The sequence below is a fragment of the Triticum dicoccoides genome, chromosome 1B, assembly GCF_002162155.2.
Source record: "Triticum dicoccoides isolate Atlit2015 ecotype Zavitan chromosome 1B, WEW_v2.0, whole genome shotgun sequence".
NCBI lineage: Eukaryota > Viridiplantae > Streptophyta > Magnoliopsida > Poales > Poaceae > Triticum > Triticum dicoccoides.
The window spans coordinates 393,341,498-393,363,045 of NC_041381.1; positions in this window are offsets into that span (position 1 = coordinate 393,341,498).

A 21,548-nucleotide genomic window follows, 5' to 3' on the forward strand; every position below is an offset into this window, starting at 1 on the left:
ATGCACCATCGATATATAGTAGTCTTCCTCGGTGTCTCTCAAACAAACACGTTCTCTAGATATCGACTCCTCTGCGCACACACCTTCTCTTCCCTCTCTACGGGCATTTTCTCTCTCGCACCCCATCATTGGTGGCCTCTGCCATACACATCACCTCTCTATGATGAAGCCATGCACACTTACACAGACGTACGCACCCCCCCACACACACACACTAAGACTCCATCTCTCTCTCTTTCTCACACACACACACACCCCACACACACACTAAGACTCCATCTCACACACACATGCTCTAGGCGGAGCATTTGTTCCTACCACCCTTCATACAACCTTACTCGTATGATAAACCATATCCTTTATTTACTTGCATAACTTGGACAAATTCCACTTTACTTTAGTAGTCAGCAAACTTATCATCTGTACCCTTATAAAAAAACGAGTTGGCGATGATGGTGTGCCTGCCATCTTGTAATATACACAGTATGATCTATATCTGACGGATAGAAAGCAAACTATGATAATTTTACCAAAGATACCTGCACCTCTCTCCACATCATTATCTCCCACAACCTCATTGCTCAGCAATTAAAAAGGAATAAGTATCTGGAACAGTGTAGCATGCATGGTGGCCGCTGCCGCCTGCCGGCGCCGTCCATCCCCATGCCTCCGCCCATTCCAACCACCAATCACCACCACGCTCCACTCCTCCTCGCCTTATCTCTCATCTTTCATTTTTTCGATGACATTCTCGAGATACCAGCTTTCCGATAAAATTCTCGAGATATCATTAGATTTTACACATGGGATTACTCCTGCATGGGTCAATCACAACAGGTGTTTTGTAAAAAAAATGCATATTGATGTTCCATGCAATGCACGAGAATCTTGCTTGTAATTATATAACGCAAATCACGAGCAGGAAGTGACATATTTTTGACACAACCACGTTAACATGGCCACGTAAATCACTAGCTAAAGTAAATACCATTATACTTATATCCCGATGCAAAAGATTGAGTACATGTCCGAAGAGTAGAGTCGCACACACGCACTCTGTCTCTCAGAATCTCTCCCACACACACACACCAGTTACGTGACGCCCACTTAAGCAGACATGTATGTTACAATTTGTGCACCCGTGGGTACACGTGATGCTGCGCATTTATTTAAGCCGGAAGGCGAACCCAAACAGTAGCTGCATTCATTCCCCTCCCGCCGCCTCTTCTCTGGTCGCCGTGGCCCGGTAGCCATGGCCCGGCCGAAGGTAACAACATATGCCATACTCCCGCCGGAGCGGCGCTTTAATATGGAAATTTTAGTGGTCATGCATGCATCTTTTTGTGCTAGCACTCCTATATAAGGGTTGACCGGTCGCTTCCCGCGGACATGCGCGGGCGGTGGAAGAGGAAGGAGAAGGGAAGCAGGTTGTGGAGTAACGTTTTTACCACAATTTCTTAGGAAACTGAGTGCAATAATTGAGTAGTTTTGCAAACTACCAGTACTACACCTGAAACGGTTCAAAACCTATACTCCCTTGCCAGCGTGCGCTTCCCGCGTGAAACGGTCAGCGTTGCCCTGGAGCATCAGTGCCGCATTAAAGCCCGGCCAGAGCGGAGGCGACCTCTCACTGGTGCCAGCTTTGAAGTGGCATGACGACCGAGAGAGCGTCGCTTGCCGGTGCACGCGACTACTCCGCGTCGAGGCTGGCCATAGGCTTTGAGTTAGTTTGAGCTAGTTGGGGCTCAAATAGCCCTAAAGTATCCAAGCATGAGGGTTTAAATTGGAGCAAGTTGCACCGAACCCACCAAAAAAAAACTATCCCACCCAAGAGGTGCTAACTGGAGATAGTTCTCATTGGGACCACTGAAAAATCACTTTTCTCCCTCCATCAAGTGCATTTATTGTCAATCTAACCCTGTCACCCAAACACCTCTTTGGCTACAGTTAGTTCAGGCTTAGTCATGAGTTAGTCTAACCTCTAGCTAAGTTAGAGTATCAAACAGGAGCAGTATAGGACATGCAAGTTGCTCAAAGCATACAGGCAAATTCGTACGTGAAAGGTTTTTTTGTTTTTGAAAACGGACTGTGAAAGGAATTTTTTTTAGAATGCTCTTGGCATGTCGCTAACATGTGATGAGTTAACCAACCTCAATAGACGGCAAAAACGCCAGCCCGTCGCACTTTGATAGAGACGAGGAGGGAGAAGCGATACAGGCTGCTGGATTACTAGAGATAGGTGTCGCATGGAAGCCAAGAAATATGGTGATAGCCTGGGTTAGCCATGTACTAGTATGATGTAACTACACTGGGCTGCCGTGTTTCGTACTCTTCCAGTCCACTGTGGAGATGATTGGTTAATTTTATATCGCTGAATAATATTAAATATTATGAGTGCAGACGCTCCACCACGAGGTTCCTTGCTCCTTCTCGGTCGTCCAGAATCTATGTTCTTCCACTCTATTTTTTTACGTGAGCTTTGTTCATCCTTTTGCCAACACGCGAGACATCTAGCATCAAGGTGCACGTGTTATGCAAGGATCATTCCATCTATATGAAGAACACGTGGGACTGGAACTATGAGACGGACATGTACCCAGGAGTGGACGTACGAACCTGAGTAATGTAGCGCAGTAAGTGAAGTAGAAAGGCACAAATGGTATGAACACACGTGGCATATAGGGTGTGTTTGGTTGCGTTCTCGTCTCAGCATAGTTGTTCCCTCTTCATGCATGCTCGACTCAACACCCCTCTTCATACATGCTCAACTCAACACCCCTCTTCATGCATGCTCTCTTCATGCATGATTCTAGTGTATTTGTGCTAAACTAGTGTGGACTCATGCACCCTCCATACACTCTACCAAACACCCAAAAATGGGTCGAGAAGGGAACTCTTGGGCGGCATTTGTCTCTTACTACGTACTACCACTAAATGTTGTACGTGCAATGCACGGTGATGTTATGGAGTACGTGCCTAAGTACTCTACTACTACTATATTAGTTGGAGGCACATATTAACTTTTATATTTGTTTACTTGTATGCCCCGAGACCTTCCAACTAGACGTGTCTTTCTCTCCAGGTTGCACTTTGTATCCTTCATACCACTAAGTACTACTATGTGTGGTCTCCAACACAGAAGTGGAACAAGTGGAGACGCTCTACCATGCTGTTTGTTTTTTTACGCTGGGCTCTACCACGTTGTTCATGTCCCACTCCTTTCGTTGACGTGTGGGACATCCAGCACATGCCGTGTTTGGCACCCTTCATCGTAAGAGTTAAAACGCTAGCATTCATCAGAAATAAAAAATAATTATAAATCAGTAGTGATACTATTTTTTTGCGAACCAATCAGTACTGATACTATACCATGCGGTGTCATTGCTCCTCGATATCGGAAAGAATACTTCTGTTTGCCAACATGTGGGATGTCGACCATCCTGGTCCACTTGCCATGCATGCAGAACACCAAGGGCGAGTCACCTAGGTCGTCACGCTGCACTAACAATGACTAATGAGCCGTCAAATCACAGGCCCACTTCCCACTTTGAAGTTGCTCGGACGAAGGAACCATCATGACTTCGTTGAATTCCGCTTCTTGAAGAAAACTACTGTACCAGCAGTACTGCTAGCTACAGTAGTTACTCCAACAGAGGCCTCCTTTCGTTCATAGGATAGGAATTTTATAGAAATATGAAAATCATAGGAAGTGAGATGACATGCATCTCAATTCCTCTAGAGAAAGAGATGCCATTTGATGCATAGGATAGGAATTGTTCCATTTAGTCTAGGCTAATGTACTGGTAATTTGCTCTAAAAACTACAGTAGTAACTAGTAGTACTGGTACATGCTCGTACTCAGACACAGAAACACACTAACTACTAGTACTACTACTTCTCACATGCTGGACAGACGTCGTCATTCTCCTTCCCGGCTTTGTCGGCGACACCCCACCGTGCTTGGATCTCCGCCGACCTCTCCGCAGCAGCGCGTGCGTCCTTTTCTTTCTTGCGGCGGTGGGCCTCTCTTTTCTTGAGTGATTTCTGACTTTTCCGCTCCCTCTGTGCGGCTTTGGCCGCCTCTTGATCTACCGCCCATTCGGCCATGGCATCTTCAAATTCCTCCCACATAGTTGTGAGGTCGCGAGCAGTGATGAACTCGGCATGGCGGGATGCCATCGCTTCCCTACCATTTTGTGTGCAGTCGTGGGCGGCGAGGAACTCGGCGCGGCGGGATGCCATCGCTGCCTTACCGATTAGTGTGCGGCGAGGTGGCATGAACGACACTTGGTGAGAGCTCTGGGGTGGAGTGGCCGGACAACCGTATAGTGCATTGGTTTGTCAAGAGATCAAGGACAGAAGACGAAGCAAATTTGGATTCCCCTTCAATCCTGGTCATTTATTACCGAGTAAAATGCATTGGCGGTCATCGAACTTGTCTTATACTAGCTCACTTTGATCATTGTAGACGAGATATGGTGATTATACGGTCACTGGCTCAGCGTATAGCTCCGTATTTGTCTGGTTGACCAGTCAAACAGTACGCATGCGCCTCATCAGCTCTTGTTCTTTATCTATCTACGCGGGCCTACCTGTCAATGGAGAAAGAAATACTGTAAAAACCAAAATTATGCGTATGTGGGGAATCTAACCACGGACACATCGCTGGAACGCACCCTAGTCAGCCAAATGAAAATGAAATACTTCGCGTTAGACACTCACGCTCACGCTGTCAAAGCATGCTAATGCATGCACGTCGCCCTATAAATCAAAGCCCTGCTCATGGTGCAACGCAAACGGCGAGCCCATCACCTGTGCGCCCCGGCGGTGCCTGACATTATTGTTTAGACGTTTGATGGAGGCTACGCGAACACTGAGCATGTATTCACCTGGCTTAACACCAACGTGCAAACTCGGATCGCCTTGCTCATGTATATCGTCCATCACAACGACAATCTATAAAACAGCCTAGCTAGAGAGGGTACTATGGTAGTATGGTATGGAGTATGTACTATCATGAGCGACCGATCTTAGTGCCATTGCACACCGAAACCCCTTCCATCACTAGCGCGCGCTTCCCGCCTAAAACGGTCACCGTCTCTCCAGAATGTCAATGCCGCATTCACCGGACTTAACTGCAGGCGCAATTGGTGTGTCACTGACATGCGGGCCAGATGCCTGTTGGGCCCACATGTCAGTAACCCAACGCATCTGTAGTTAAGTCACTGAAGCAGTGTTCGCATTCATGCCTGACGAACCTACTCCGGCGCCAGTTGTCCATCCATCTATCGCGGCTCATTGCCATTCGCCTGCTATATTAACTTGTGTTGGGTTCTACGGTAGGGTGCGTCGACTGCAAATTAAAATTTCCTACGCGCAGAACAACCAAGAACATGCTACGGGAGATGGATCACAGTTTGTTACCACTAGAAGCGCAGTGACGTGCAGCAGAAGTAGAGTTGAGGCAGCGTCCGCGTGGATCGTATCCTCCTCGTCCGATCTCCCTCGAACAGCCGGTTGTCTGATCCCACATAAAAGTTCGCCGGAGCGGCGCAAGTGCACCGCCTCTAACAGTATCCACGCGTGCAGGAGGAACGCCGTGTGGTGGACTGCTAGGTCCGATCACACAGTCGGCGGCGAGTGGAGGTGGCTATTCGCAACACATGCAAACCCTAGTCACAACGCCAAAGCGATCAACCTCATGAGTGTGCCGCACCTCCACTTTATATAGGCGTCCGTCGCAGGCTCAACACTTGGGCCTCGCACAGACCCTAAAGCCCAAAGTCTACTCGATCACGTTCCTAGTCTAGTTCGGATCACATTCGACCAGTGTCCTACGAACCGACCTCATAGGTTCCTTCCCTTAAGAGCGCGACCCCTTAGGTTCAAGTCAGCTTGGTCACAGTTCGGATCACCTCCGACCTGCACGGTTGGTAGCGGCTCTAGCAAGGCGTGCCGACCACCAAGCAGACTATGAAGCTGGTTAGGCGAACCTGTACAACGTGTCACACATATGTTCCCTTTGCCTCACGATATATGTTGTCGGGATCAAGGCGAGTCTGTCATCCTTGTGCTAGCCCGACCTCTTTCTCGTTCTAGTGATCCCAACCACTACCCAGATTATCTCATAATCCATGTTGCATGGCCATGCTTATCCTGGTCGGATCACACGAGGGGCCCAGAGTATATCTCTCCTGACCGGAGGGGCAAATCCCATCTTGCTCGACCATGTCTCGCAGCATGGGACTGGACATACCTGAAACCTACCTTTGTAACTACCCAGTCACGGAGTAGCGTTTGGTCGGCCCAAAGCAAGTCTGTCACCATCCCGAGTACATGTGTCAGCTCAGGTCTTAGGACATAGAACGTATGTTGTACTAGAGACACACAGATGACATATCGCTACGTCTCATAGTTGGGTCTGTCCGACTCGGACCTTATCTCGACTCGGATCCGACTATGTCGAATCCGACCAGACCTTTCCAAGTCCATATTATCCGGTTAGCATCCAATGATCCATGGCTAGTGAGACCAAACCATCGACCGTGTCATATGCTAGTCTAATCAGCTACGCGTCCACACAGCCCTTTTGACTAGGGACCTTTTAGGACATGCATCATACAGTGCATAGTCCCACAAACAAGTCACGTACTTGCTGATACACATCATTGATAATGTCCAAGGACTATCTTTATTCATAAACACATAGGAAATATCATCATACATGATTGCCTCTAGGGCATATCTCCAACAACTTGAGCCCCAGCTCCCAGCCATAGCCAAAGACCCACACTTATTCTCCTCCGGTCCCTTCCTTCTGTCGGCACCACTCCAACCATGGCCTCCTAGCGCTCCGAAGCTCTCTTGGACGTATTGTCGTAGGAGTAGACGAGGGACATCAGCGGCTCTGCTCCGGGCGTGCTCCAAAGCTCTCTTCGACATACTATCGCAGGACCAAACGAAGGAGATCGCTGGCACCACCCCCCCCCCGGCCTCCCTCCGCCGCCATGACCATGAAGCCAGCGCGCGTGCGTGGGCGCAGCCAACAACAAGGAAGAGTAGTACATGGTAGGTCGCCGCCGCTCTAGTCCCGGGAAGGCCACCGCTACTCCACTCAGTCGACGCCAAGCTTGGTGGGGTAAACATCGACGGCCGATTAGCCGCTTGACGGTGACGTGGAGGCGGAAATCTTCAAAACCTTGTGCTCCGGAGGAGGAGGTTATCGAGGCGGATGAGGAGGAGGCAAAGGCAATGCCCGGCTTTCGCGGGTTCATGGCCGGACATGGTGGTCGGGCACCAGCGATCGTTTAGATTAGGTTTACAGTAGGTTTTAGTATGGGTTGTGCGAAATATGTAATGAATTTCGTCCAGTTTGTAGGAAAAGTTTTCGAAATGTAATGAATTTCATCCGGTTAATTTGAAATTTTCTTTGTTTGCACGAATTTCATCCGGTTAGTTCATATAGATGCCGGTGTAAATTTGTGGGCCAGCGCTGGAGATGCCCTAACTATCATGCTATAATCGCTAATAGTCCTCCATTTTTATCTTGATTACATAAAAATGGAGCAAGTGGATGGCACTGTAGCACGTCATATCACTCGAACTAGCCCGCCTAACGAGCGGGAAAGCACCGCCCTCGTCATTTTATCGATCGATCGCGCGAAAATGTTATGCTTCGCAAGTTCTAAAGGAAAAGGCAGCACACTTACCACTCGTACGCGTTGCACCCCCGACAGTCCGGCTCGCACGCTGCTCACCACAGGGGACACGCGTTGTCTTGCAATTTCACTGACATGTAGGACTGTAATTGAATAAACTGGCGATAGACGAAATCTAATCGCTCGGCGGGTGTCGGCTGAAAAGAGAGAAACGGGGGAGGGAGAAGAGATCGCCCGCCCGCCGTGCACCGACTCCAAGAAATATATGTTGATAATGTGAGGTGGGCCATGCTGGAGTCCGGACCGCTTCTGGAGCCCGCTCTGACCGCCCTAGCCCCTCAAGATGCCAGCTGCCCGTCACATGCATAGCAAGTAGTCCCCGCTTATGTGGAGGAGAGAGAGGCATTGACAAAGTCAAGGAGTAACAGTGGAGACAATAGCTTTCATAAAAAATAAACAATGAATACTCGTTGCTCGTCCTCTATAAAGGAAAGAATACTTTCATTCGCCGACATGTGGGACGTTGACCATCCTGGTCCACCTGCCATGCAGAAAATTATCCTGGTCTACCCCGGTCGTATCGCAGGCCCAACCTTTCCCACTTTAAGTTGTTCGGACGAAGGAACCATCATGACTTCGTTGAATTCCTCTTCTTCAAGAAAACTTACTGTACCCGCAATACTGCTACCACACGCGAAGACTGGACGGCACTGTACCACATCATATCACTGAAACCCACTAGGCCAAACTAGCCCGCCTAGGTCATCTATTTTGCAACGGAGGGAGTACGTCTCTGCACTGCTATGATTTTGTGTTGCACGTTCTCTGTACTTTTGCTACGATTTTCCTACCCTATGAACCAAATGAGGCCTGAATGTATCCATGTCGACTATTGTCTCATCGATCACTAAGCCTACAATTTTAGGAGCTAGGGCTATTGGTCGATCAACGAGGGATAAGTATAAGCGTACCACGAGCTCATCAGCCCCAACGTTTCTCTTCGGTGAGTGTTTTGCAAGTACTATAGCTCGCATAGTAGCTAGCCTACTAAGACCAAGAATCATCAAACAAGCCCTGCTGATATGATAAATAGTTCAAACTTACATCTAAGCATGCCATATATTACATCAAAAGCTGGTGAGGATACATCTGTTTCCATAACTCGGAGAGGGTTCGCATGATTCATCGCATGATTCACTATCAAACAGAAGTAGCAAGATCCGCCCACAGAAGACAGTGCACTAGCCCTAAGATGGTTCGATAACACGCAACATTCTGGTAACTAAACACAGGGCAATGCAAACTACCCTGAAAGATTAGCGCGACCAACTATTTCTTGTCATCGATCTCTCGGGCAATGACCACAGCACGGACAGTGGCATGGGAATAGATTTCTGGGACGATGTCCACAGGACTGACCGCGACATCGGAATCGATCTCTGGGGCGATGTCCACAGGATGGACAGCGGCATCAAAATCAATCTTCGGGGCGATGCCAACAGGACGGGCCACGACATGGGAATCATCAAGGACGTCCACCGGCACCTGCACAACCCTAACATATTAGCAAGCACATTGCAAATAATCAAAAACCACAACTATGGTAATAAGCCATTATTTTTTACCTTGTGCAGCTCACCGGGGGATCTCATCCCTCCGGAGACCATCTCCTCGTCCTTGATGGGGGACATCACCTTGCTAGGGGAATACTTCTTCTCAACGGCGACTATCTCCTCAACTCGGTCTTGAGCCTAACATAAGTGGCAATCAGAGTTCCTGGGGTAGGCACAGTGGGGCCCTTGCTATTCTTCCAACTTTCTTTGAGGAGTTCGTCCGCCAACGTCCTCAACTCTTTGGCCAGTGCTTATTTCTTGGAGTTCTTCATCTCCATGAGTTGGCTCGCCAACATGGTCAACTCGTTGGTCGGTGCTCGCTTCCTGGAGATCGCTGTCTCCAGTGGGTTGTCCGCCGGCAACTCTTTGCCTAGTGCTCTAGGATCCATCAATGAACTGACAAACAAAAAGCAATCAAAAGGAAACCACAATCGCAATGAAAACGGGAAAAGAAAAGGATGTGAGAATCAGTCATTGCTTCGCAAAAAGAAGATTCTTGGAATGAAAATATAGCAGCATAACTGATTCGCCCACCTTTCCTTCATCGGTACAGAAGAAAAATGGTAGAAGTGAGTAGCCTGGAGTGAGGTTTTCTTCAAGAAAGGGAAGAAAGGGCTTGAACGAGCGTTCCAGTGAAATGATGGTTGCTTCGTCCAGTCCAACTTGGAGGCTACCTTACCACTGCTGGTAAAGGTGTGGGTTTTGTGATATGACAGGTCATGACGGCCACACCGGGGTGACAGGTGAGTCTCGACTGTAGCACCTCACTGTGATTTGGTGGATGGCACGCGGGCCCGGATGCTTTGAAATGTCCCGCATGTAGATAGAGCGTCTAGTCATATAGGAGTGCTCAATATTGTGCACCGCGACCAAGGTGGAGAGGAAAACGAGAGAACTACGTAATTAATGCATGAATTTAATTAGGGTAGTTTTGTAAAGTAGTACGAGATACTACCTCCGTCTGTATGAATAAGTCATTCACGTAGTTCTAGGTCATCGATTTGAGGAATTAAATATGCGTTATATGTCATGAAAAGTATATCACTAGATTTCTACACGGATGTAGTTTCTAAATATATATATTTTGTCACATATAATACATATTTAGATAGTTAAATCGTAAACCTAGAACTATGTGAATGACTTATTCACCTAGATGGAGGTAGTACATTCCTCAATTCGCAAAATGTCTTGGTTCATGAGATTTGAGATTTGAGCACTATAAACCGGAAGGGAGGGAGTATTGCATGGCTGCACGCGGTGTAGTCTAGTCACTTGTTGAAATCTCTAGAAAGGCAAATACTCCTTTCTGGTTTACAGGGCTATACTACTCCCTCCTTCTAGGTGTGTAAGTCATCTTATGAAAACCAAATAGTCCCAAAACACTTAGGCGCGGTGCATTAACTTCTACCTTGTTTCTTGTTTCTTGACATATCAACCAATAAGAGATGAGAGGTGTGCATGCTTTTAATGACTTGCAATGGCTAGTTCATTGCAAGCAATGCTATTAATTAGCAAAATAAACCTTGGTGACCCCAGGAGGAAACGGTGCTAAGCGCGTGGACCTATGCAGAATGGGAATCAACCAATGGATGATGGAGTTTAATTGTTAAACAATAGCAATTTTGTCTCATGCAAGAGCCTGGCTACTATATGCGTGCTCCAAGGCACCGCACCACGCGAGCGTTCGCAACTGCCATGTTTGGGTTGCGCTTGGCTCTTCGCCTCTTCGAGAAGACGAACAATGATGTTACTCCTACTTCTAAAGTATCGAATCCACTGTTGCATGTCCGTCCACCTCGTGCGGGAGGGATAGTGTGTAGCGAAAGCTTCTGCTTACTGCTCCTTCCTTTGCGTCTATGACTGGTGGGCCCAACAGGTGGTTGGCCCTCCTGTCATGCAGCCAAAGGCAAGTGCAGTTAAGGCACCGGAGCTCAGTCCGCGAGGGAGAGGGTGTTGTAGTAATCAAATTTCTCGGTCTTGTACGAGTTGACGCGACACATCAAAGCACTGCACTCGATATAAGGCTGGTCATAGTGGGGAGTAACTTAGACTAGTAACATGCATATGTTACTTGTCTATGTTACTTATCTCTATAGTGCATAGTATCATAGGTGGTCTCATTTATTGACATGCATGACACATAGTAGCATCACATTTATTTTGTTACGGTATCTACCTATGTTACTATAACCATCTCTCTCTTCTTTAATTGCCTGCCACATAAGCATGTTTGCGAGTCCCAAGTGCATGATACTACTTATGTTACCCCCACTATGGCCAGCCTAAGTCTTTTTACACATTTCAAATGGACTACTTCGTATGTAGACATATTCTGGTTCGTATGTAGTCACTTATTGCAATATCTAAAAAGACTTATATTTGGAAAAGGAGGGAGTACAACGCATGCATGCATGCCGTGACTTTCCTTTTGATACTTGCATGTGTTGATTTGATGCACCTTGCCAAATTTTGACTATAAATTTAACTAACCAAATTTTCATGCATGTCACAAAAAATTACGGGGCTGTTTGGATTGTGACTATGTTTGTCTTATGTTGCCACATTATTTTTCCCACACTTGCTACACTTGCCTAATTGTTAGACACACTTTGGCTTGCCTAAGGGAATCTTGCCACAATTTTTATGTCTATGACACATTATTTTTTTGTCTATGACATGTGGAGTAGAAAATATAAATAATAATGCATGTTGGGGCGACCCACGTTTCCGCTAATTTTAGCCATGGGCTTGTTCACAATTTTTACGAGGGGGTGGTTGTTCATTTAATGGAGGGACTTGTAGTACCAGACTTGAACGATACAAAGTGCGACCTGGCACACCGTAACACCACTTGGAACAAGCGGGTAGCTATCTCAAAAAACAATCAACAACTAAAAAACCGCGACCTGGCATGTAGTAGTACACAATTTTAAATGGTTGTTTTGATGGAGTGAAAAAGGAAAACTACCCCACTACGTATATATAGGCCGGAGCCTCCACGCTTTCTTGCTAGGGTTGCTCTATTCACACACTCTCATCCTCTCCAGATCTAAACAAGATAGGGGTAGTAGCACTGTCTTTCTCCGTTCAAAAAACACTAGCTTTCTATCCTCACCGCTGGTTACAGATCCGGACGTATCCCCCTCCGCCGGTGAAGGGGAGGAGGGGCAGCGTTTAGGCCGTCATCGACAGTGAGGGAGGAGACCCACTGCCGGCCGCACCGTTATATCTGGCCGAGCGCCGGCGTGGGAGGTCCTCCGATCCCTTCGTCGTTGCCTATGGGCGGATCCGGCCTCCCGCCGCCCACCTATCCACATCCCGACAACCTTCAGGTATATCTTCGTTCGAAACCGCCTTAGCTCTACCTCCCCAGCTCGCTACGTCGCTGCATGTGCATCATTTTCTACCTCTCAGCCCCTCTCGATTGGATGGTCCAACTTCACCTAGTATTTTTTTTCTTCTATTGTTAGAGGTAAAGCTACTTCATGGAGTCGAATCTTGTACTCCCTCCGTCCGAAAATACTTGTCATTGAAATGGATGTATCTAGATGTATTTTAGTTCTAGACACATCCATTTTGATGACAAGTAATTCCGGACGGAGGGAGTACTTGGTTCAAACAAGAAATAAAGTGGGGGTGGGGGAATTTAGAATGTACATCGGACTTGGTACAAACAGGAAGGAAAGGGGGTGAAAGTAGTACAGACTGGTCATCCAACCGGTATCTTGGTCGAAAAGGGAAATATAGGGGTAATGCTGTACACAGTGGTATGACCAGGACTAGATTTGCTATCCACACATAGGAGTAGGTGGCTAGAGTGAACAAAAATGGGACCAACCCAGATATGTTTCTTGGATGTTTGTTTCTCGAGGGAACAAACTATGAATCACCACTTTATGCCCTTGTTTACGTACATGGTGCTGGACTGCTGGTGCATCCACTGTCCCATGCCCTTATACAAAATATTTAGCTGTTCTTAATCTAATGTCCCTGGTAAAAATGAAGCCATGCCATTGTTATAAGCCACGACAAGTTTAGCCAAATGTTTTTGCCTGTAATTGTTTGAGACTCTGACTGTTTCCTCTGTACCTTTTTGTGCAAACAGGGATATCCAATTCACCTGGTTGTTGTTGTGACCTTTTGGTGCACTGCACAAAACTCTTCTTAAAAAAAGTGACTTTTGTGCTGTTTAACTGGAATGTCTGAATGGAACAGTTGGTTCATTTTGGTGGAACTGCACTAAGGGAGATCTGTGTTCTAGTCCCCATCATCCATATTGGCGCCATAACCTTCCTTTAGGTAAGAATGATATTTAATGCATGTGTTCATCTCTATTTTCCGACTGCCATGAGAAAATAATGCTATTTTTACTAGTACACTTGTACTCCCTCACTGACAAAACCAATTTTGAACTAGAAGGCCAATCATGTACTTGGTTTCACCAACTGGTGAGAAGAAAGAGAAACAGAGCATGAAGAGGAAGAAGAAGAAGAAGGAGGAGGAGGAAATGAAGAATATCACACGATGGTACCGTCTTATGTTATCCTGACATCTTGCTAGTGGTGTTGTATTGCTGTGTTGCTACTAGTCTTAATTTACTTGGAAGACTAGCAAGATGCTCGTTCATTGCACGTAACATCGAGATGCACTTAACAACAAGATCACCAAATCTATTTTTTGTAAGAGTATAAGAGTAATAGATAATAGAGTAGATATAGATAGAGAAATGCAGCATAGTAGTACTTGGCTTAAGGACACATCATACTAATTAACCGGATTCTCGATGCATGTGTGACCCAGCTCTACACGATCAACAGTGCCAAGTTGATCTTGCTGAAGCCGAGGCGTCAGTCGAGGCCATTTAAGGGCTCCGGCAATGTCTCCCTTACATGTGAGACGATCCTCCAGGGAGCCCTTCCACTTCTGTCGTCTCTCCTGCAAGGTCACTTAATTAATCAGGAGTACTTAAGTAGCACTAATTTATTGCTGCCTAATTTTCCCGTCAGAGTTAAACAAATCTTTATTAGCACCCTATGCTGAATCATGTATGTGTATATATGTATCTGGAGGTGAATCATGTGGTGGAGCAGGGAGGGAATCTTGGTAGTGTCATGACATAATAATGCTATTGTCTTTCTATCCTTTCTCACTAAGCTAATGAAGGTTTCACCTTTTTCCTACTTGTGCAAACAGGGATCATGTTGTGCCAATCGTACATTTTAGTGGAACTGCACTAGAGAATACAATGAACTGTATCCCAGCCAGTGCTTTAACTCTGCTAGAAGTTCTTGATAATCTTTCGATATAATCTCACCACTGGTAAACAAGAGTTATTTCAACCATACATTTGAAGTGCACAAAAATGTATACTATTGAGTGATTCCAGTGAGTGCTTTATCATCTCTTCTGGAATTACTTGAATTAGCATACTTTGCTTAGGTTGGTACCAGCCTAAGGCCTTCAGCCATATTAGTTTGTTGTACCTATATATGTATTGTGCTACTGTGTTGCTACTATCATGAGAAACTCCTTTATCTTTGCACGTTAAAGTTTTGCAACCTATGATACATGGCAATGTTTTGAGTGTTGAGCTAATTGGCACTGATTAAATAAACTAATACCTCTCTTTAAGCAAGACTACTATGTTGCTAACTTTACCCATTAAGATAATGAGGGTGCTTCTGTTTGTTAGTGTATGTTTCATCAACTAGTCCCACTATTACAGTAATCTCACTCTCTCAATATATGTGCCAACAGGGATGCTCGATTTTGGTGGAACTGCACAAAAACTTTGGGTGCTTCATTGCCTCGACTGCTTCCTTCCCTTCATGTTAGTCGCTTTGTCTCGGCTTGCTTGCTTCCTTCGTTTCCTGTCAGTCGCTTATCTCGACTTCCAGTGAAAGGAAATAGTAATTGATATGCTACCTCACACAGGTTGGTACTGGGCTTTATCCTGATTATTGTGCTTGTCATGTATTGGTAATTTGGTATTGTGCTACTGTCTGCTGATTTTATAAAGGAGTAACTTGGAGCCTGAACTCGCAGGCAAATCATTGCATTGGTTGATTTCAGTAGAACTGCACAAAATGATCAGATGGACAGATACTTATGATGCTGCCATGTACTCCAAAGTTCACTCACACAAGCATCGATGTTGAAAAGAAGTGCCTATATTCATTCGAGTATCAACCGGCGTGAACCAGTTGTCAAACTCCCAATAGGAGAGTGAACGCCAAAAATATTGCTTAGCGCATAGCCTAGAAGAACAGAGTCCAGTCTTTGGTCCCAACTTGTGCCTTTTGGTTATCGGCAGATATGGTAGCGAACTGTATGGCATGGAGTCTAAAGATTCTAGACAAGTTGGTTGACGCGTATATTCATCTGGCACTTAATCAGTCTGTACGCTAGGGATGCTCCATTTCAGTTGAACTGCACAAAAAAATTGGGTGGTTCATTTTCTCAGCTGCCTCCTTTCTTGTGTGCAATGTAGAATTTTGGCGAGCTACAGGACCAAGATGAGCCAGTAAACTAGTTGGATGAAAGTAATGGCCAAGTTGCTCAAACCTCGCTCGGCACGAGGCCACTATTTGAGGATAAACCTACAAGCAAAGTTTAGATTGTCTGTGCTGCCTCTTATGTACTCGAAAGTTTACTCGTACAAGAACTAATTTTAGCAAGAAGTACCTCTGACTGAACACCATTTACCAGTCTGTACACTAGGTAATTAAAGTTCGTCCATGGATCATATTGGATGTGATCTCAATCATTTGGATGCATAAACATACTGAACATGTGTATATCTGAATCTTTTTGTGAATTATGCATGAATATTGTCGTGTGATCTATCAATCATTTGGATGCATAGATATGCTGAGCTTGTGTATATATGAATCTTTTGAGTTGTTGATAGTGAATGTTGGCTATGAATATGAATGTGTCATGTGAACCTGAGTTTGATACAAATGTTTACCTTTTCTGTTGTATTTGTGTGTGAACTTGTTAGTATGCCTACTGTGGGGTATGTGACGTGTGGGCGTCAACGGCACACCTTCTTCCTGAGAAGAATTGCACCTGCTTTGTTAGGGTAGCAACGGCGCATCAGCTCTTTTTAATCTTTTTATTACTCTGTCTTCCCCTCTCCCCTGCTCAACCCCTGCCGTAATGTTTTCGGCCTCAAAACAAACATAGTACTGCGTTGTTTTTGGGGCTTGTTGAAAAATCGAGTGTTGGTTTCTATAGGTTGGCCCTCCCAGCAAATGGGCTGCTGGTCCACCACGATAGACTGGGAGGCTAAAAATACAAGTTGTATGGTGCAGAGGCAAGTAAAAAACGCTATCGAGAGCCATCCACTGAAGAAAAAAATCGCTCCTGATGTGCTTCTTCAGTCGTGCCGCCGGGCCCCTCTTTAATCCAGTTCGCTCGGGGATCTGGTATCATTTTTTTCCAGAGGGCAAACAAGTATCAACTAGGCCTAGGTTTTGTATTTTAACATGAGTAACCCACGACATACGGAGACAGTGGTTTCAACTTATTTTTTGAGGTCCGTACCGGCCTATGGGCTTTTTCTTAAAGATCGGCAACCCAATGTATTTTAAAAAAAACGCAGGTCTCTATTATATTTATCTATATATAAGAATAATAATGCTGTGTCCAATTTATGTTTTCCCTTCTAACCACATTATATGTATTTATATTATTACTATTATCGTATATTTTATAGTGACTTTTATATACATTATAAAAACATCCCACGTGTTATTAACTTATAAAAGTAAATGTTTAACGGAAGTTGGCAAGGAAAATCCTGGTTGTTTTTGACTCACAGGCAAGGAAAATCCTGGTGATTGCGTACAAAAGCTTGCAAAGATTTTAAGGACCAATTTAATAATAACGCGCTCATTTTTATTTTGAGCAATAACTCGTTAATTTATTAATTATATATAAAAAATGTGCCTCTCCGGTTTATTCTTTGATATTAATTGCTCCTTCTAACATAACATTATATATATAACAAGCCCATCATTTTGTTTTTTGAGAATCACGGCGCACTTTATTGCCTAAGTTCAATGCTTACAGGGATACATAAATGAACAGGTGGTGCATCAAGCCACACATGCCTACCTATATCAAGAGACGTAGCCATTCGTGCTAGTCTATGAGGCTCCTCATTACATTCGCGCTGTTCATGACTAAAAAGACAAGCCCTAAATAAATTGCTTCGTTCTTTGATCTCATGAAACACCATATAATGTCCACCAAGGTTCTTTGGTGCTTCGTTTTCCCGGATGACTCTCAGACAGTCAGTAGCAATATGTACTCTTTCCAGGTCCAGGTCCTCACTCAACGCTAGTGCTTCTCGACATGGGTTGGGATTCGTGTATAAATGGGCTGGGATTTCTTAGAAAATATAACGACCCAGCTAATTCGTGTATTTCAAGGAAGTGCAAATGGGCTGGGATTTCTTAGAAAATATAAATGGGCCTGATTGACGCGAATTATTTGTTCACCCAGCCCAGCAAATGGACTGTACATTCTAGAAAACATGGGTTAAATATATGCCACATTTTTGCATGCTGACATGTGGGCCAATAGGTCGAAGCCTACGCAGGGCGTTGTCAACTTGGTCAACAAATGATTGTGACATCTACAGCCATTGGATTTATATCCAACAGCCGGCATGCACCTTCAATCTCTCGTCTTCTTCCTCCAGCATCGTCAGGACCGCCTGGTCCGGCCTCCGGCGGCTAGCGACTCTGCTTAGCACGCATCACTGCAAAGCGCTACCCCACCGCCGTCCAGGCTATCGTTGCGAAGATGACTGTACGTGAGAGGCTGACAGTGGGGACGCACCACGCCCATGGACGCATGCATGCAACGGAACTGGGCGTGGTCAACGTGGTCAAGGATCGACTTCCATCGGAAGTATACTGTACGTGGAGAGGCTGACAGCTGGGCCCACTAAGTTGACGGGGGCGGAGGGCTTTGTCAACTTAGTCAATATGAACGATTCTAGCTGCAGTGACCGTACGATATCCATCCAATGGCCATCGTGCTTCTTCAACCTCTGGTCTTCTTGCTCCAGCCGCCCAAAGCATCGCCGGTCGTGCCGCCTGCTCCTGCCTCCTGTGGTCGGCTGTGATGTCGTGGAGGCCTCACTGCCCCCTACTACTCCCGCCGCTGGCTAGCCATCCCTCCACTCACCCACACCCCATGTTATTCTACGGCGACGGCAGCCTCACACCGTAGCCGAATGTGTGAACCCTCATACTCCTCTACGCATGGGCATCCACTGCCGCGTCTTCCCCGGCTCCGCGTCGTCCCCTTCCTAGGCCTCGCCGTCGTCCACCGCCGTGGTGCTCTCGGCGCGGCATGGTCAATGTGGTCAACGACCGACTTCCATCGTAAGAGTAATGTACGTGGAGAGGCTGACAGCTGGGTCCACGGCCACAGGCCAGTTTTTTTGTGATTTGCCAAGTAAGTCGCTTTGTCACGCCTGTTAGGCTGCAAATCTTTCAAGACGAGGAGAGCTTCATTCAGCTGGCTGAGAAAATGGCCTATCAGTAATGAGAAATGGGTTGTACATTTTTAAAACACATCAAACCGGCAATTAGTTTCAAATTTCTTTTTTTCATTTCGACATTTTAAATTGCATTGATTTTTATGCGTGGACAATTTGTTGGACTTTATATTGATATACATTTATTTTTAAAATCAGTTTGAATGTGACTCGAAATTTCGGGATTAAAAACAGTTTGGACCGCACCAAAATATGCAAAATTTCGTATAATTTTTTAACCGTGGCCACAATATGGGCTGTAATGCTAACAAAAAGAATATGGGCTCCAAAAACCCCTTAAGAATTAGCAAATGGGCTGTAAATTATTAGAAATAATGGCAGATGGGTTGTATGCTGTTTTCCACAGATTTGAGGCGTTCCTAAAAAAAGGTTGACGCACAAGCAGTGACTGTTGGATTTCCATCCAATGGCCGTCGTGCTTCTTCAATCTCTGGTCTTCCTGCTCCAGCCGCTCAAACAAGCGCCGGCAGGACTGCCTGCTCCCTCCTACCCGCGGCTGGCTGTGCTGCCGCACAGGCCTCACCGCCCCACCATACTCCCATCGCTGGCCTAGCCATCCCTCTACTCACCAACACCTGTTGTTACTCTCCGGCGACGGCAGACGAACCAGTAAACCCTCTTATAGTCGTACTCCCCTCCGCGTGGGAAAGAACTGCCGAGTCTTCCCTGCCTCCGTCTTGTTCCCTTCCTAGGCCTTGCCGTCGTCCACCGCCATGGTTCTCTCGGCGCGGCCTGGTCAACGTGGTCAACGACCGACATGCATCTGAAGTGGACTGTACGTGGAGAGGCCGACAGCTGGGTCCACGGCCGCACGCAAGGAAATGCCTCCTTATTACATGCAAAATAAGGATTCCTCCACCTGACATCAGGGACCCACCGAAAGGGCCTCTGTATTTCACGAAAAAAATGTTACCGCCGCTGACTTGTGGGCCTACTAAGTTGTCGGGGACGGAGGGCTTTGTCAACTTAGTCAATATGCACAATTCTAGCTCTAGTGACCATACGATGTCCATCCAACGGCCGTAGTGCTTCTTCAACCTCTGGTCTTCTTGCTCCAGCCGCCCAAACCAGCGCCGGTCGTGCCTCGTGCTCCTGCCTCCCGTGGATGGCTGCGATGCGGCGGAGGCCTCACGGCCCCCTACTACTCCCACCGCTGGCCAGGCCATCCCTCTACTCACCCACACCCCCTGTTAACTGTTATTCTGCGGCGACAGCAGCCTCACACCGCAGCGAACCAGTGAACCCTCGTACTCCTCTACGTGTGGGCATCCATTGCTGTGTCTTCCCCGACTCCACGTCGTCCCCTTCCTAGGCCTCGCCGTCGTCCACCGCCCTGGTGCTCTCGGCACGCCGTGGTCAACATGGTCAAGGAACGGCTTCCATCAGACGTGGACTGTACGTGGAGAGGCTGACAGCTGGGTCCACAGCGGCTGCAAGAAAGTGCCTCCTTATTACGTGGAAAATAATTATTCCTCCACCTGACAGCGGGGACCCACCATACGGGCCACCGTATTTCACGAAAAAACGTTTCCCCCATGACTGCCGGGACCCACCAGCTACACCTTCGCACGCAAGGAATTGCGTCCGGGCAAAAAAAACAAAAGGATTCGCCCCCCTGATAGCTGGGACCCACCAGCTACATCTTCGCACGCAAGGAAGTGCCTGATAGTCAGGACCCACCAGGTCGAAGCATACGTAGTGTTGTCATTCTGGTCGCAAACGTGTACGTACATATATACTGGTGGATGTAGAGGCACGCACATGTCGTAGTAGAGGCACACATGTAGCATGTACACGTACGTACAGCGGCCAGGGTGCAAGAAAGAAAATACGGCCACATATGTGTACACACGGGCGAGGTCTCGAATGCCTACTCGCGCATATATACGTACGACCAGGGCTTGTGTACATTGGCTAGGTCGAAACGGAGAAACATCGTCGTCGTCGTGTTCATGGGGAGCCAACCGGCTGGGTCAGAACGGAATGCGTCGTCGTGTTCATCGGGAGGTCTTGGACGGAACAGGTGATGGAAATGAGGCCTGGCGTACCGCAGAACAGAGGAAACGGACCTCCTACATTTGGAACAGGGTCATGTTGATCGGGAGGGGTGTGGCGTACCGCAAAATGGAGGAAACGGACCTCCTACGGTCAAAACGGGGGTCCTGTTGATCGAGAGGTGTGTGGCGTACCGCAAAATGGAGGAAACAGACCTCCTACGATCAAAATGGGGGTCTTGTTGATCGGGAGGGGTGTGTCGTACCGCAAAACGGACGAAACGGACTTTTGTTGGAGCGCTACGGTCGAAACAGGGGTCCTGTTCATCGGGAGGGGTGTGGTGTACCGCAAAACGGGACTCCACAGGATACTGTTCATCTCCACCATCGACCTCCTCCAGCCTCCACGGGCTACTGTTCATCCACCGTTGACCTCCTCCAGCCTCCACCTGCCACTGTTCATCCACGGGCTCTTGTTCATCCAGCCTCCACCGCGCGCTACTCCACCGGCTACTGTTCAACCACCCCTCTCCACGGGCTCCTGTTCAACCACCCCTCCACGGGCTACTGTTCATCCACCCCTCCACCGTCTACTGTTCATCCAGCCCTCCACGGGGTCGTCCTGTTCATCCAGCCCTCCACAGGGTCCTGTTCATCCAGCCCCAACCGGCTCGATCGATCGGGGTCCTGTTCATCCAGAGGC